This window comes from Psammomys obesus, unplaced genomic scaffold (genome assembly GCF_907164565.1).
Source record: "Psammomys obesus unplaced genomic scaffold, mPsaObe1.curated_primary_1811, whole genome shotgun sequence".
In the NCBI taxonomy this organism is placed as follows: Eukaryota; Metazoa; Chordata; class Mammalia; order Rodentia; family Muridae; genus Psammomys; species Psammomys obesus.
The window spans coordinates 6,572,554-6,590,447 of NW_026586463.1; the positions used below are offsets into that span (position 1 = coordinate 6,572,554).

General features: G+C 41.3%; 1 pseudogene; it reads left to right on the forward strand.

The window, feature by feature from the left end:
- Positions 1 to 1,594: 1,594 nt before the first annotated feature.
- LOC129672479 (ferritin light chain 1-like) lies at positions 1,595 to 2,076 on the forward strand (annotated as a pseudogene).
- The last annotated feature ends 15,818 nt before the right edge of the window (positions 2,077 to 17,894 follow it).

Sequence of the window (17,894 nt, forward strand, 5' to 3'; positions counted from 1 at the left end):
AGGGAAAGGAAAAAAAAAAAGCAACTCTGCTTCATGCAGCGGTGCAGAATTATGTAATTTTTTTTTCACTTAGCAGGGAAGCTGCTAGAACTGATTTCTAATTTTTTTTTATGAGAAATTGGCATTTCTCGGCAGTGGTTTGGGATATCCTTGGGCCCCAACAAAGTATCTGAATGCAGTGGTTAGCTGGCCATAGCAAATTCCTTACTTTGATAAAAGCAAATACACATAAAAAGCAGAAAAAAAAACCAAAATCTCCCAAGCCAGAGGGACTAGTTTTCTCTAATAGCTAGCTAGTCCTCCTGTATTCCCCCAAAGACCACAGGTGACATTGTATGAACGGTGCTAACTCTATCAATGTGTGGATGGTGGATCCCAGAAACGAGAAGGGTGGGTCAACACAAGCACCCTACAGAAGAGGGCAGCTTCTCACTCTTACCTTGGGACCCGGAGGCCTCTCCAATCAAAGACAACAATAGGATATGTTTAGCGTGATGTTTTACTCAATGCTTGCTGTCTGCCAGCCACTGTACCAGTTAATATGTAAGCTTGTTCAGACGCTAAGCCATATCCACTTCCTGTCAGTGTCCACGAGCACCACTGACCTTCTGTCTGACATCTACCATGTCTGGCTGCTAACTGTCCTCTGCTTTCCACTGTACAGCTCAGTCCAGAAGTCTGAAACAGGACAGGCAAGGGCTCTCTCCTCTGGTGCCATCAACCTGGTAACAAGTCTTTCTCTAGACTAACCCATGGCCTGAATCTGATATGGTATGTAGAAAAAAGACTGTGATCACAGCTCCCTGCTTCTGCCCCTGTGTGTTCTGCCTTTGGGTACATGGTTTCTTCTTTGGGCCTGGGTTTCACTAGGTGGAAAAGAACAAGCATAATTTAGGCAGGACTAAGTAAGGTGACATCTGTAGAGACTTCAGTACTGGTCCGGCCTGTGACCCAGTTAAGTTCCTATGCTTCCAAATCTCTGAGTCTTGGCAATCACATTTACCGAAGCCATGTTAGGGGCCATCTGCCACATCAAGAGATGAACCAGACTTAACAAGAAACAAAATCCTCACAGAACCTCGAAGAAGTGGGATTTCAATTCTCCTTCTGCAGATAGGAAAGCTGAGGCTTAGGGAGAACATACTGTCAAGAAAAAAAAAACTATGTGTTCATATTGATTTGCCTGATTTAAAAGACCTTATTTGAAATCAGTGCCTTTCAACTATGGGTATTTAGTACAATGATACTAAGACCCCTATCCAGACCAACTGAGTACACGTAGACATTAGGAGTTACGGAACAGTTTAGTGTATGTAGAAACCACTGACTTCATCTTATCCTACAGCAAACGCATCTGCCACTGCTCATGCCTACCATGTCGTCCCTTAACAGAGGAAATTAAACCACTGACTGCTGAGAGCAGGGCCTTGGAGGTCCTGTGGATCTGTGTCTTGCTTCTACAGTATTTGGACCGAACAGACCCAGGGACTCCCTCTCTGCTAGCTTCCTTACAGTCTCTGCAATCGCAGCCTTCAGGACCATCTTCTCATCAGTACCTGTGTCTTTGGGGTTAGCTCCACACTGTTGTTCAGCCATGACCTCCCAGATTTTTTAGAATTATTCCAACTGAAGTGGATGCTGCCGTGAACCGCCTGGTCCAACCTGCAGGCCTCCTCCACCTGCCTCTCTCTGGGCTACTGTTTTGGTTGGGATGACATGGATCTGGGGGGGTGTAGACCACTTCTGCGAATTGACTGAGGAGAAGCACAAGAACACCCGCTGTCTCCTCAAGTCACAGAATGGATGGCACAGCCCACACCCTCTGCCAGGATGTACAGAAGCCATCTCAAGATGAGTGGGGTAACCCAGAAGGCCGTGGGTTCTGCCCTCACAGACCCACATCTCTGTAATTTCTTGGAAAACCACTTCCTGGATGAGAAGGTGAAGTCCATTAAGATGAGCAACCATCTGACCAACATCCATAGGCTGGCTGGGCCACAGCCAACACACACTGGCGAGCCCCAGCCAGCCCTGAGTGAGTATCCCTTTGAGCGTTTCACTCTCAAGCATGACTAGAAGGCCTCCTTACCTTCTAAGGGGCTCCTTCCTCTGCTCTTCACCAGCCAGCCTCAGGACCTCCACCTGAATGAACCTCCCAGGCCACTGGGCAGCTTTGTAACCATACTGGAGAACCTCCCAAGTCTTGGACCAAGTAAAAACAAAACTTTTTGAAACAGCAACAAACAAAAAAACAAACAGAAAACACTGACTGCTAGATAATATTTATGCTAGTATCAATGGAAGAGCTACTGAGGGCTCTTACGCTGTCTCTGGTTTCAGAAAAACCACACAGAAAGGATAGTAGTATTAATCACCATTACCTCTTGAGTCTTCATACCAGCTCCCAGACCTGTCATCCCAGACCATAGCATCCCTGAAGTCTGCCAATCCTCTTCATCCCCACTGCTACCTTGTTTCCCTGAATTCCCATCATCCCTCACCTGTACAGATACTAGTGTCTTGTAATAACTGTCTATACCCAGTCTCATCATCTTCTAGTCCCCTTCTACAAAATAACCAGTGTGATATTCTTCAAAACACAACCATCGAGCCTGCCCTGGCTGGGAAATAGCGCTGTCAGGGCTGTAATCTGAGATGGCAGTGGAGCCCTTCATAAATGTACCTGTCCAGGGAGAGATTGTTACCAGTGGCTTCTATCCAGAATAGTGTTGTCAGGTTCTTGCCATCTTAAGAAGCACACAGAAACAGCAAAGTTGTGAGGGGTGTTGTTGGAAAGCAAAGTGAAAGCATGATGTAGATATACTACCGCAAGGAAGCCACAGGCCCTGAGCAAGACTTGTCCAAGAGCCTCTAGTTATTACTGGGCCTTCCTTTGTTGGTCCAGGAAGAACCGGGGTTACTTACTAAGGGCACATACAGTATAGGTACTTTTCTTTTTTGATTGATAGGTTTGAGTTATGTATTTTTTTAACTAAGCATATCTTTGCTTATGATATCTCTGATTTTAATCACATGCATGCTCAATCACTCATAAGCATAAGATTTTTTTTTAATTAAGGTTTTTTTTTTTCCACCTTTGTTTCAGGATATGTTTGTTCACAAAAGTAAGTTACTGGAGAGTTCCTAGGGAGTTCCTAAGGGTTGTTAGGGCAGAGTTACTAGTTGCATGAGGTGTGTGTGTGTAGCTCAATGCGGGTAGATGTTAAGCTATCCCTGTAACTACCTTTCTCAACGTGGTGCTTAAATCTCCTTCCCTGGCTGCCAGGCCCCAGGTGAGGCCACTGCACGGGCTCTGGGGGCAGAGCTCGTGTTCATGCTTCCTGGGTACAGAACACACTCGATGTCATTTGGTTTGGAGAATAAGGCGTGCGCTTTCCTAGTTCCCCAAAAGGGTTGAGCTTAACAACAGCTGCCCTGACACTGAACCCGCCTCACTGAGTCATAGTGCTAGATAAATGTAAGACTTAAATCAAACTGAGAGGATCCCTAAGGGAGTTCCAAGTTGAACCCAGACTGTCAGTCTCTCAAGCTCCAGCCCTAACCTCTGCTACTTCCCCAGGAATGCAAAGAAGTGGGGGTAGGGGTGGGGGGGTGAATTCGACAGAGAGGTAACCCTGAGCAAGGCAAGGAGGAGCAGCTCCTGGGTGAGAGAGACATGTGCCTTCCTTCAAAGCCACAGGTAGCCATGTAAGCCAGCCACTGCGCTCTCTCTCATCTCACCTAGTTTAAGACCTCAATTTATTTGACCTTCAAAGGTAAAAAGTGAGATAAAACTTTTGATGAGGAAATCTTTCTTAGGAGATGGGAACTCAGGTCACATGGAAAATGGTTATGTTTGGTGTCTGACCTCCATTTTCAGCCGATTCATCTAAGGCTACCTACTTACTAGGTAAGGTAGAGATAAAGAAAATGAGATTTTAATGAGATGATCTATGATTGCTCTTTGCTATCAGATCATTGCTTTTCTTCGCAGACTGAACATTTGGCAGAGAATTTTAAAACTGTAAGGCTCCTGGAAATGGTTGGCACCCAAGAGCCCCTTTAAAATGATGGGGGTCTTCAAACAGTCTTTCAATGTTTCTGAGCTCCTATGTGTGTTAAGTTGGCTCAGATCTAAAAAAAAAAGAAAAAGAAAAAAGGAAAAACAAAACATAATCATTATTTTTTGTTTTAACTAAAAGTTTTAGCATATTAAGAAAGAAAACTTAGTATTTCATGCTGACTTCCAGCTCACACCCATGTGTCTTTAATGAATAAAAGTGAAAATAAAGTCATTACGGCACTAACCCCCACACAAATTCCACACGTTCCTGACTCCCAGATATGGGGTTATTTGTACCACAGCATCCTGTCATTTTCTTGACATTTGGGTCACTGTTGAACTTTGTTTGAGACAACCTCAAATCCACTTGAACTTCAATGCAATCTATTCTGTTTTCAAGTTTCACAAAAAATAAACAAACAAACAACTATATCTACTATAGATTTAAAGCAAGATCACTTTTTGCCAGTACAAATTAACACCAAATGATTTGGAGAGATGGTACAGTCAATAGAGCGCTTGCATTAGAAGAATGAGAACGTGGAGTTCAGATCCCCCAATCCACATAAACAGCTGGGCATATCAGTAAGTGCCTCTGATCCTATGGCTAGAGTGGTAGAAACAGAATGATCATTGACTTACTGGCCAGCCACCTGGCCTAATCATATTAGTGAGCCCCTTGTTCATTTCCATCCCTGGCAAGATGGCTCAGGTAGGTAACAGCGCTTGCTACCGAGGATGATGACCTAAGTTTGATTTCCTGGCTTCCGATGGAGAGAACTGATTCCCACAAGCTGTCCACTGACCCTCAACATCTAGATTTTGGCAGGTGAAACCATATATACATGGATGTGCACATAGGCACACTCATGATAAATAAGATGTAATTTTAAAAAATTAGACTTATTTCATTTGACGTATATTAGTGTTTCATCTGCATGCACGTCTATGCATCACACATGTCCTCGGTACCTCCGAAGGTCAGAAAACAGTGTCAGATCCCCTGGAACTGAAGTTACAGATGGCTGTGAGCCACCGTGTTGGTGCTGGGAATTGAACCTGAGTCCTCTGCAAGAACAAATGCTCTAAGTAGCTGTGCCATCACTTCAGCCCAGGGTGTATTGGAAAAGTGATTGAGAGAAGATACATGACATCATCAGCCCCCTGCGCCCACATGTGTACATGTGCCACTTACACACACAAACACACACAGAAGAGAGAGGAAAGGGGAGGGGAAGAAAAGGAAGGAAAGAGGAAAGGAGAGGGGAATAGGATAGGATTCCAGCTAACCACAAAAGGCTACCAGAACTTTTTTTTTGAGACAGGGTTTCTCTGTGTAGCCTTTGCTGTCCTGGAGCTCACTCTGTAGACCAGGTTGGCCTCAGACTCAAAGAGTTCCACCTGCCTCTGCCTCATGAGTGCTGGGACTGAAAGCATGCACCACCATTACCTGGCTACCAGAACTCTTAAACTGAGACCCCTATTTACTCTTCGTTAAGGAAAGAAGGTAGAGCAGAGAATTAGGAGATGTTTGTAAGCCATTAAAGGAAAACTGACACAACCAAGGCTCTCTCTGGGTGTATTTAGAATATGGAAAGGCCATTGAGTATAATGTTTTTCTCATAAAAATTATTTTGTGTTCCTAATGTTTTCAGCTCATGGGAGAAACACCACATTACAGAGATTATAAAGGATGACAGAAACAGATACACACCCTGGATTCAGTCTTCCCCTTTCTGGTCCAAGATGACCTTACTTTCTCCTTCTTCTCCCTCTGTTTTTGAGCCTTTCATCTCCTTTCCCGCCCAGTCACCAGAGCTGTCCCTTTACTCCATTGGGTCTGAAGCCCTGGAGTTCCCAGCTGGATGGTAGGGGCTGGGGTCTTGAAAGTAGGAAATAGAGTGCTATAATACAGCAATAACAGCTTTGTGTCAAGGTGACAAAATACCAAAACCTGAATAACTTAAGGGGAAAGATTTCTTTTGACTCAGGGTTTCATAATTTCAGCCTGTATGATCAGTTGGCCCCATTGCTTTGGACTGAGTGGAGGCAGAGCATTGTAGATGGGACCTGTGTGATGGTGGGGAAAAAAAAAGAGAGACAGAAAAGAAACTAGAGCCCCAATATCCCTTTTCATTGGAGGTGTCCAATGACCTACCTCTTCAAGGTTCGCCCAGGTCCCAAGAGCACTTCAGGGTAGTGGCCTGCCTTTAACACAGGAGCCTTTGGAAAAACCCTAGCAGGTGAGGAAAAGGTGGTGGCAGCCATGGTTGGATGCTCTTCACCAGCCCTGTGTATTCCTGCCCAACAACCAAAGCTGGTTTAACACTGTGCTTTCCTCTCAGAGTTCATTGCTCTTTGTGAATATAATCGGCAATTCCTGTTTCTATAGTGAAACCTTTTAGCCATGTCCTCCCCCAGCCCTCTTTCTTTTTGCCCCCACAGCAAAGAGGATGCTTCAAGCTAACCTACACAGCCTTCCAATCCATTCAAAAGCTGCACGATTTTGTCGTTTGACGATGCACTCTAGGCAGGTTATTTAAGCATCCAGCATTTTCTACGTGATTGCCATCTTACCAGGCTGAGGTTGAGAAATTCAGTCACCCGAAGCCAGACCCCACACTTCTGTGTACTTGAAATTCTCCATCAGCTTCTACCAACCCAGTCACCCTGTGCTTGTTTATTCTGGAAAGCCTCAATTATCTAAAACTCCCTTACCCAAAGACCCTGCCCTCTGAACTTGGGTTATGCGGCTGACGTGTGTTGCTTTGAAAGCTATGTGGCTCAGTTGAACTCTTGCTTTTCTGTTTTGATCCAGGGATTACCTAGACTGTTTTGATCCCCAGGCCCTGGAGCAGCAGTTCTCAAGCTATGAGTCACAACCCCTTTGGGGGTCAAACAACTCTGTCACAGGGGTCCCCTATGACCATTGGAAAACACAGAGATTTACATTACAATTCACAGCAGTAGCAAAATTATAGTTATGAAGTAGCAATGAAATAAATTTATGGTTGGAGGTTACTACAATGTGGGGAACTGTGGTAAAGGGTTAGGAATTAGGAAGGTTGAGAAGCACCGGCCTGAGGATCCTGACACCATTTTCTTATTGCTCAGTCTGCCTTGCAGGTAGACTCAGTTGCTGCCCTTCTTCTACAGAAGCACAGGCCAGGTTATCTGAGTTGTACCACTATTTTTATTTCTTCTTTTTTCCTAGAACCCACAGTCAAAAAATGACTAGACTTTTGAAACCTCCTATGGTAGTCCAAGGCATTGGGGCCAATGAAAAGGAGATTGCCCTGCATCAAGGGACTTTGCTTTGGCCTTAGGTCTGTGGTCATAGGAGAATTAAAGTAAATATCCTGACCCCATGTATGTCTGGGTCTCAGTCAGCCAGCATAACAGCATCTAGACTTCTTTCTATCCCAGCATTTTGTGGATGATAAGGAGTACAGCTGTAGAAAGGCTTTCAAAGAAATATTCTTTTTATAATTACAGAATCATTCATAATTAATAATCTCAAGTCCTTGTAATTATTTCTTATAATATCTCACGTTTGGCGGAAGTAATACAAAGGGGTGTTAAAATGAAACCAGCTCCTCACCGTGACTTTCTGAAAACCACGCACTGATTCCTCTCGCCAAGGAGCATTCTCCCTTTGCTCAGACCCATCCCCTACTAGAAGTAATAGAAAGATGGCTGTTTTTTTTTTTTATTTTTGTCTTTTTCCTCCAACATTTATTTCCTGACTCTCAGTTAGATGTTTCTTTCTTGAGTAATACCCCTTTGTGAAAATTTCACCCACTGCAATTCAATTTACCTGCCATCCACCAAGCCCTTGATATAGCAAAATCACCAGAAAGTCACCTGGGGCTGCACTGGTACATTCAGAGTGGCTAGTTCACTCTATACTGTTGCAGAGAGTACACAGAAGACATGTCCTGTAGGTCAAATATAGTACTGGATTTTCTTTCTTTCTATTTTAAGATAGATACTGTTCCACTGCTAATATGGAGTAATGGGCCCAGAACTAACTGTCTCATCTTGGAGCTACCAAAATACTAAGCAAAATACAAAGCTACAGTTTTCAAGGCAGAGGTTGAAGACAGAGGATATCACATAAAAATGACAAAAGGCACAGTGATTCCTGAGTCTGTAAACAAATGGTGACCTCTAAAAAAGAGGCCCTGAAAAGGTTCTGCAGGCCCCTGTCTGAGAATCAAGGTGGGGAATCTTGTGCACTGCCCGAGGAAATACAGAAATGAAATTTCCAGAGAGCAAAACAGCCAGAGTTTGTAAGACAGGGGAAGACTGGAAAGGGTAGCTGCTCCCCAAAAGGATATGCAATAAACTTCCGGTCAATGAACATGTGTTAGAAAACTGCCCTGTGTGGAAAGCACCACATCCCCAAATTAGAGGAAACAGCAGCATAAACAGAGCCTGCTTCTGCCAGACCGAAAAATCTCATGATGTTTAGGTCATTGGGTAGAGGTTTCAGTATGCTCTTTTATCAGTAATGAAAAATTATTCACCCTAGACTAAACACACTCTGAGTTCCATGAAACAAATCTTAAAAACAAAAGCTAGAAGGAGCAAGCTGTTTATAGGCAACTTAACTGTACCCCAGAACAAAACTTGGTAATATTTATAGGACATAAAAATAACCAGTACTTAACAAAAGAAAATTTAGAAAATATTGTATTTTGTAAACAGATTACTATACATGCAGAGACGAGAATAGAACCAATAGAGAGGACAAATACCATCCAGCCAAAACCAAGGCAGAATTCATAAAGATATTAGAATTAACAGAAAAGGATGCTTCAACACCTACTGTCAGTATTGCTTGTGGTCAACTAGTAAAATACAAATGTGAATGATATTTTAACCCCCAAATATACATACTGCATATAATATTATAGAATATATTTTATATGTGATATATAAATATTACATAATTACATATATGTCACAATATATGTAATATTGCATAATTACATATGTGTCACAATATATGTAATATTACAAATATTACATATAAATATTACAAATATATGTTATTACATATTATTTAATTATTTGATTTTTTATTTTTGAGACTATAGTATAATTCCTACATACATTTACTCATTTCTCCCCAAATTACATATATACACATATGTGTGTGTGTTTCCTTATTTCTCTCAAAAATTGCAGTATTTTGGTAATGCACTAAGAAAATATCATGATTTCTAAGAGAAATGAATAAAATGTTTTATACTTTATAATATAATATATAATCTATTTTAAACTCTTAAGTTGCATGTGAAGACTAGTATAACAATGAGTTTTAGTTAAGAAAAAAAGGAATATAAAATGAAATCATAAAATAATCTCAAAGAAGACAAGAATAAATAGAAAGAAGGAGTAGAAGGAAAATAGGATGCAAATAGCAAGGTGGTAGACTTAAGTTTAAGCACACTGGTAATCACACTAAATGAGCTAAGCACCAAAATTGATAGGCAGACTTTGACAGATTAAATATAAATAAACACAGCTATTTGCATTCTATAAAAAATATATATACTTTGAAAGACGCCATGAATCTGTAGGACAGCAGCAAGGAATATATAAATGGTTTAGAGGAAGGAAAGGAAAAACTATTGTGATTAATTACATTATATTCTCAAAAATTAAAAAAATATTCAAAAGAAATTCACTTTGAGGGATAACTGACTGCTTAGTATTATTTAGTTTTCTAAACCACAAATTCAATACATCTCTCTATTTACTTTGCATTTTAAATTTTTCTATCAGCAATATTTTAAATTTTTCATTGTATAGATCTTGTACTATTTCATCAGATTTATTCTTTAATGTTTCAAATGTATAATGTTGTAAGTTATATTATACTTTAGTTTAGTTGTTTTTTGAGGCAGGGTCTCAAACTATAGCCCAGGCTGGCCTGGAATTCACTATGTAACCTAGGCTGCCCTCAAACTTTCTGCGGTGCTCACATCTCAGCTTCCTGCATGCTGTCATTACAGGCAGGAGGCACCATGCCGGGCTTGTGTTTTAAATTTCATCACCAATTCTCTGTTGTTAGTAAAAAGAAATACAATAGATGATACTGATTGTTTGGTACTATTGTTAAACTCAGTTATTTTCTTGTAAATTGTAGAATTTCCCACATAGATTACCTGCAGATGTAGAGTTTTTCTTTCAACTTCAAGTGCCTTTTTCTCTCTTTCTCTTGTTGTTCTAGTTTGCTCTCTGTTGCTAAGATAAACATCATGACCAAAAGTACCCTGGGAAGGAAAGATTTTATTTTTCTCACATTTCTAGGTCACAAGCCATTACCACAGAGGGAAGTCAGGGCACAAACTTAAAGCAGGAACCTAGAGGCAGGTACTGAGAGCAGACAGCACAAAGGAATGTTGCTTTCTGGGTGTCCCCCCAGGCTTTCTCTGTTGGCTTTATTACACAGCTCAGGCCTCTGCCTAGAGATGCTAGGCTTTCACACGTCAATTAATAATCAAGAAAATGCCCCCACAGACATAACTGCAAGCCAACCTACTTGAGACAGCGCCTCAACTGAAGAGTGGAGATTAGTCATCACAATCACCTTCTTGCACGGTCTACAACTTTAGCACAATGTAGACTAGAAAGAGCACCCTTGGCTTGTTTTTGATCATAGAGAAAAAAGTACAGCTTTTCACAATTAAATATTTTGTTAGGTGAATTTTTTTCATCTGAAAAAAAAAAGATGAATAAATATGGGATGTAACAGAAACAGCAAGATGATATACTTAAATATCATCATATCAATAATGATAGCAAATAATCTAGATGTTAACACTACTCAGGTTTCCTCACTGGGAGTACTGGTATACCTATCATGTACCATGCACAGGGGATGTAGCAGAAAACCAACAGACAAAAATCTCTGCTCCTCATGGAGTTTACATACATACATAGACAACAAGCAAGGCAAATCAGTGAGATATAGAATATATGGGATGGTGGGAGGGTCTAGTGGGAAAAAATGAAGAGGCTGCATGAAATGTTAGATACTGCGGCCTAAAGGAGCATATCTTTGAGTTGTTGCTTTGTCTTAACCATTTACCCTATCCATTCGCCTTCCCCCATGACTACCGCCTACGTTTGGGTCTCATCATTCCTCATGTGTACCATTACAACAGTTTCCTGGTTGGGCTCTCCTCCAGACTTGTCCTGATCCACAGCTCTCTCCACGTTACTACCCAAGTGCTTCTCTAGTGAGGTTCCCCATCTTACAGGGGAAAATCCTGAAACGATCCTTTCATAAATTCACCTCATTGCCCTTACTCTCCCTCCCTTCTCCCCTTACATTCTGCATTTCCACCTCACAAAACCACTTGCTCTTTCTCAAACACACAATCCTCTCCTTCCTCTGAACATTTGTCTCAACTGTTCCCCGGGCCGAGGTGCTTCCTCCCATCACCGGAAGTTTTGGGTCGTGAGTATCGGGTTTGTCTCCGCTCCCTGAGAAATGGCTTACACCGAGTGCAGCTGGATCAATGCAGTCCATGGCTGAACAACGGCTGTTCTCTAGGCACGTTTTAGAATTAATTTGGTATAAATTTTATTAAATATTCTGGAAATGTGCCACTCTTTGAGCTTATATCAAACCTGTGATCAACTAAAATGCGTAGGTCTTTCTCACTGATGTGGAGCCAAGGCTCTCCTGTCCAGTGCATACTGGCTGGGCTTTTCCTGTACAGTAGGAAAGCTCCATTCCTGACTCCATTCCTCCTCTTGCTTTTGTGGCAGTGTATGACCCTCACAACTTTATTTTTTCCTTTTCACTACATTAAACTTTTTACTATGTGGAATCATAATAGATCCAAATAACCAAGGTTTATTGAGCAGATTCCTTAAATAGTTGATGCTCAAAGCTGCCACAGATAGATGCTACACAGGAAGTCTCAGGGAGTGTTCATGTTCTTGCCCTATGAAAGCCATTTTATCTACCACCCAATTTGTAAGCATTCTTCTTGACCAAAGTGGCTGATTTTCAAATCTTGTTTCAATCTTCAGAGTGGAAAAAAAAAAAAAACAAAACAAAAAACACAGACAAAGAGGTGGGGTGCAAACGCGTTTGATCAAACCATAGGACAGACAAACTAGAGCAAGAGAGAACAAATCTGTAGCCACACACAAGCAGGGAGAAGCCACGGTGGTTCCTGAGTCAGTAAACAAACACTGTCTTTTAAAATAGAGACCCTGAAAAGGCTCTACAGTCCCCATTCTGAGGAATCGAGGTGGGGAGAGTCATGTGCACTGCCAGGGGAAATAACAAAAATGAGATTTCCAGAAACCAAAACAGCTTCTGTTTGCAAGACAGAAGACTGAAGAGGATACCTGCCTCCAAAAGAACACAAAACTATAGTGCCCCTCCCCCAAACTCCACATATGCAATAAAGATGCATATGAATATATGAATATATAGAAAACTGACCAATATGACAATAACCGATGAAACACTGTTAGCCCAGGAAGAACACCTTTCAAATAAACTTTGAAATACAGTGCTTAACGCAAACTCTTCTAGCAATATCTTAAACAAAAACTGAAAATATTCAAATGAGGTATGCAAGATTACTTTTAGTTAATGGAAGTTACTATAAAATTGCTCAAATTTTGATACATGTTAAGCTTAGACTTTACAGAGGACTGATTTGTGATCTTGTTATTTGCTCCACCTCTTCATTACTTCTTCCTGGGGCTCCCATTGCTTCCCAGCCTGTGGTCCATCATCTTCTCTCCACTTGTCTCACAGGGTCATTTGTCAGGCTGGCTCATGTCACCCAAACAGCAGCTTATCAAATCTGTGTGGCAGTGTTATAATGGCAACTCTAACCTATAAAGCTAGGGGACAACTTAATTTTAAGGGTGGTAGGACAGCAAAGCCACCTCAACAAATCTTTGCCAAGATCGAAACTCTTAATTGGGATGGCTAAAGTCCTGAGACTCAGTAAGGAGAAAATGTGGGTAAAGATACTTGGAGCCCTCTGAAGTCAAACAGAAGAATACCTTCTCATTCTAGAGGAAAACAAGCTTCCTGAATGGTAACACCCCCCAGGCTCACCTGAGGCAAACACTGTAAACGACCGTGCCTGTACTCCATGAGGCATGAATTTTCTCCCTTTTCTAATTAGCAGAGTCAGACCCTAGCACAGTTTAATCCAGGAAGCACCGCACTTACTCCTTCAGTACCCAAAAGCTTACAAGTCCTGCCAAATAGTTCAGAAAGAGGAAGCACATGCGTAGGGTACATCCCGAGGAGATGGACAAAGGCATGGAACGCTAAGATGGACAGAGAATAAATTAATAGGCAGCCTTCTTCTCGGACTCACAACATTTTGATGCAGAGATCTGGATATAGTCCTAGCACATTATGGGATGGTGTGTGGGAGGCAGGACACAATGATGGACTATGATGAGTAAGGCAGTGCTGCTAAAATGACCTTGGCAAAGTATCAAGGAAAGGTCACAGAGAGATAAAATATCAAAATAGGATTTATTATATTGTGAAATCAAACAGCTCCCCATCTATCAGTGCCCCCAGAAAATTTCTGAGGATATTCCTTTGAAAAGCAACCTGAAATAAACAAGAAGACACAGATTTTGCTTTTAGAATTGAAATGCTGATCATCCCCTGAAAACCAGGACTGATTATATGATATGCTGCCATAGAGGACCCCTTGCATCCATAAGGATGAGAGGCAAGGCACAATTTTTAAGTAACTAGAACAAAGTATATGTGATTATTATAACAGACAAAAAAAAAGTTAGATGATCTCTTGGTGCGTAGGTATCTGTTATAAGGACTAGTGCGCTCCCAACAATGAGACAGCCAAACAACAGCATTTCAATTTTTATTTGTAGAATTGAAAGAGAGAGAGAAAGAGATACCCTAATGATGGTAGTGCACACCTTTAATTCCAGCACTCAGGGGGCAAAGGCAGGCTGATCTCTGAGTTGGGTTTGAGAGCAGCTTTGTCTGCAGAGCATGTTCTGAAACAGCCAGAGCTACATAAAGAAACTCTGTCAGGGGAGAAAGAGAGCGAGTGAGAGAGAATACAAATACACCTTTAAAATAAACCAACAGTCCACAGATTCACCATGCACCATGTGATCATTTTCCCATTCCATATGTATATGATTTGGAAAGAGTGGCTGGCATCACCTTCCTGTTGGCTCCCTAGCAATTTGGTTAAGAGTTTCTAGGGTAGAAGGGCCAAGTAGGATTCTCTGAAATATCCAACTATGATTCCATCAGTCATGCGAGTGTAACTGAGATAACCTCATGTTCTAAAAGAGAATTGATGTCAACATCAAACTTAAAGTATATGGGAATGCTGTGCCCCAGCATAGCCCTATATACCTCACATCTAGGCCTTTGAAAAAATAAACTGACAGATCATGATGGATGACAGTGGGCCACAAACTTAACAAAGTGATAGTTCCAACCTCGGCTGATAAGCTGAATGTGATAACTTTACTAAAACAGACCAACACAGCCTCTGGTACTCAGTATGTTGCTATTGATCTGGCGAATATGTTCTTTTCAACCCTCATCAATAAACGGGATCAAAAGCAGGTCTCCTTTTAGTGGTGAGGACGTCAGTTTACACTGATAGTCTTGCCAAAGGCTATGTGAAGCCTCTTGTGCAATGTTACAGTGTGTGCAGAAACCATAATTGCCTTGCTATTTGAGAAGCATATGGCATTTGTTGAGACACCGATATTATCAAATTTAACCCAGCAAACAGAAGTGATAACTTCAGTGTCAGAAGGTGGGAATAAAGCCACAGAAACATTCCCAATTCACCCCCACAGTGACCCTTTTAGGAGGCCCATGGCCTTTGACGTGCTTGAACAATATCTTTGAGGCAAAGACAAGATGTTGGATCTTGTGTCTTATTCCAGTTTTCTAGTGAAAATCTACCCAAAATGCAGTGATGACAGAATCTTACCATTTTACTGTACTGAAAGAGTCTGTAAAGGATGAGTTTGAACAGAAGATAACATCTCTACTCTGATGACATTCAGCTTTTCTAAACTGGGTGTCCATGAAAGAGTTTAGCCCTAATGCCTTAAGGCATCCCTTCTAATTGAATGAACATGTTTCTCTTCTGGATGTCTGAAATAGTATTAGTGATGTAACAACACATTGGGAGGACTGAGAAAACAGTCATTTGGACCACTTTCTGTCTTCTGTGGCTCTGATGAAGAACTCCCTTTGAGAAAAGCTTTCTAGAGCCTAAGGTGGTAACCTCGACTGGCTAAGAGTGATTCAAACCATGCTGGGCTCTTGTAGGACCATCAGAAAAAAAAAGTAATAAAAAGCATTAGCAGATTCTATGAGATGAGGCATCCCCTGGATGGAAAGAGTGTCAAAAGATTTTTGGGCTATTTTAAAAGCACAAAAACCTTCAGAAATTCAAAATAGCATGCACTCCTCTTGGGAAGATTGTGGTGACCCATTTATTGGGTGACTGTGAAGTCTGTTAGCTTTGAGTTTCTGAGATCTGCAGCAAAGCCAAGCTCTGGTACAAAGAGCCTGCCACCCATCTATGTGACTAGAAGACCAAGCAGTGCTAACTGTTGCCAATGACAGCATCCTGTGTATGGAATCTCTGGAGCATGCTCTATAAAGAGAGTCGCCACTAGATCCTATAGTGCTGGAGCTTGGCCTGCCTCTGGAAGAAAATTTAGTGTCATTTGAAAACCAGCTCCTTCCTCAGCCCTAACAGAAATGGGTTTTCTTATCATGGGACACTAGAGCTACCCTTTAGAGCCAGATACTATCAGATCCACAATGATGGCCACGATGTTGTGCAGGCAACACAATGACCCATCCAACAGTGGAAATGTCTAGAGAAATCAAATGGGTACAACCAAGTCACAGCTTCCTCAGATTCCTACATTTCTTTGAAAGACTTTTACAAGACTCCAAGTACATAGACACATAAGACATATATGTAAATCAAACATTACTGATAAGAAACACTCAACCTCTTAGTCATCAGGAAGATGCAAATCGAAACAAACCTTACACACCTTACACACATTAGAATGGCTAAGATAAAAAAACTCAAGTGACAACACATGCTGGAGAGGATGGGGAGAAAGGGGAACCCTCCTCCATTGCTGGTGGGAATGTAAACTTGTACAACCACTTTGGAAATCAATCTGGTGCTTTCTGAATTAGGAATATTGCTTCCTCAAGATCCATCTATACCACTCCTAGACTTATACCCAAAATATGCTCAAGTATACAACAAGGACATTTGCTCAACCATGTTCATAAGAGCTTTATTTGTAATATCCAGAATCTGGAAACAACCCAGAAGCCCCTCAACTGAGGAATGAATACAGAAATTGTGGTACGTTTACACAATGGAATACTATTCAGCAATTAAAAACAAAGAAATCATGAAAATTTCAGGCAAATGGTGGGAACTAGAAGAGATCATCTTGAGTGAGGTATCCCAGAAGCAGAAAGACACACACGGTATATACTTATAAGTGGATTTTAGACATATAACGTAGGATAAACATACTAAAATCTGTACTCCTAAAGAAGCTAATCAAATAGGAGGACCCTGGGTAATATGATCAATCCTCACTCAGAAGGGCAAACGGAACAGTCATCGGAAGAGGGAGAAAACAGGGAACAGAACAGGAGCCTACCACAGGGGGCCTTTCGAAGACTCTATCCAGCAGTGTATCAAAGCAGATGCTGAGACTCATAGTCAAACTTCGGGCAGAGCGTAGGGAATCTTCTGAAAGAAGGGGGAGATCGGAAGACATGGATTGGCAGGAGCTCTACAAGGAAAGCAACAGAACCAAAATATCTGGGCCCAGGGGTCTTTTCTGAGACTCATGCTCCAACCAAGGACCATGCATGGAGATAAGCTAAGACCCCTGCTTGGATGTAGCCCATGGCAGCTCAGTTTCAAAGTGGGTTTCCTAGTAAGGGGAACAGGGATTGTCTCTGATATGAATTCAGTGGCCTGCTCTTTGATCACCTCCCTCTGGTAGGGAGCAGCCTTGCCAGGACACAGAGGAAGACAATGCAGCCAGTCCTGATGAGACCTGATAGGCTAAGGTCAGATGAGAGGGAGGAGGACCTCCCCTATCAGTGGACTTGGGGAGGGGCATGGGAGAAGATAAGGAAGGTAGGGTGACTTGGGAGAGGTTGAGGGAGAGGGCTACAGCTGGGATACAAAGTGAATAAACTGTAATTTTAAAAAAATTAATAAATTTAAAAACATTACTGATAAAAGCATAATGCAATTTTATAACAGTTCATTGCTATGCATATAAATTTACTGTTAGAACACAAGCAAATCTGTATACTAATGATATGAGTTTATATTTTTTACAAAAATAATTAAATCGTGACTGAATATTTAAAACTTCAGGACATAGAGTATTTCTGATGACTTTAAAAGTTAACCAACATTTTGACTTTATAATTATCAAAACTGAGAACACCACATTTTATAAAAATGTTAGATACAAAATAGCAAGATTGTGTTTGGAGCCATTTCAGAATGTGTTGGAAAATCTGTCCCAATCCCAAGTCAAAATTCATTTAATACCTTTCTGTGAAACTCTGGTCAGCAACTCAAACAGCTACTCTTGAAATCCAAGATTCTAACGCAAGATGTTCTAAAGATACAGTGATTTTTATCTTTACATGAGGAACGAGAATAAGAACATATCAAAATCTCTGCTTTCTGCGATTAACTAATCGTGTTTCTACTGAGACAGAGAACTTTGTGTATACCGAGTCTCTAAC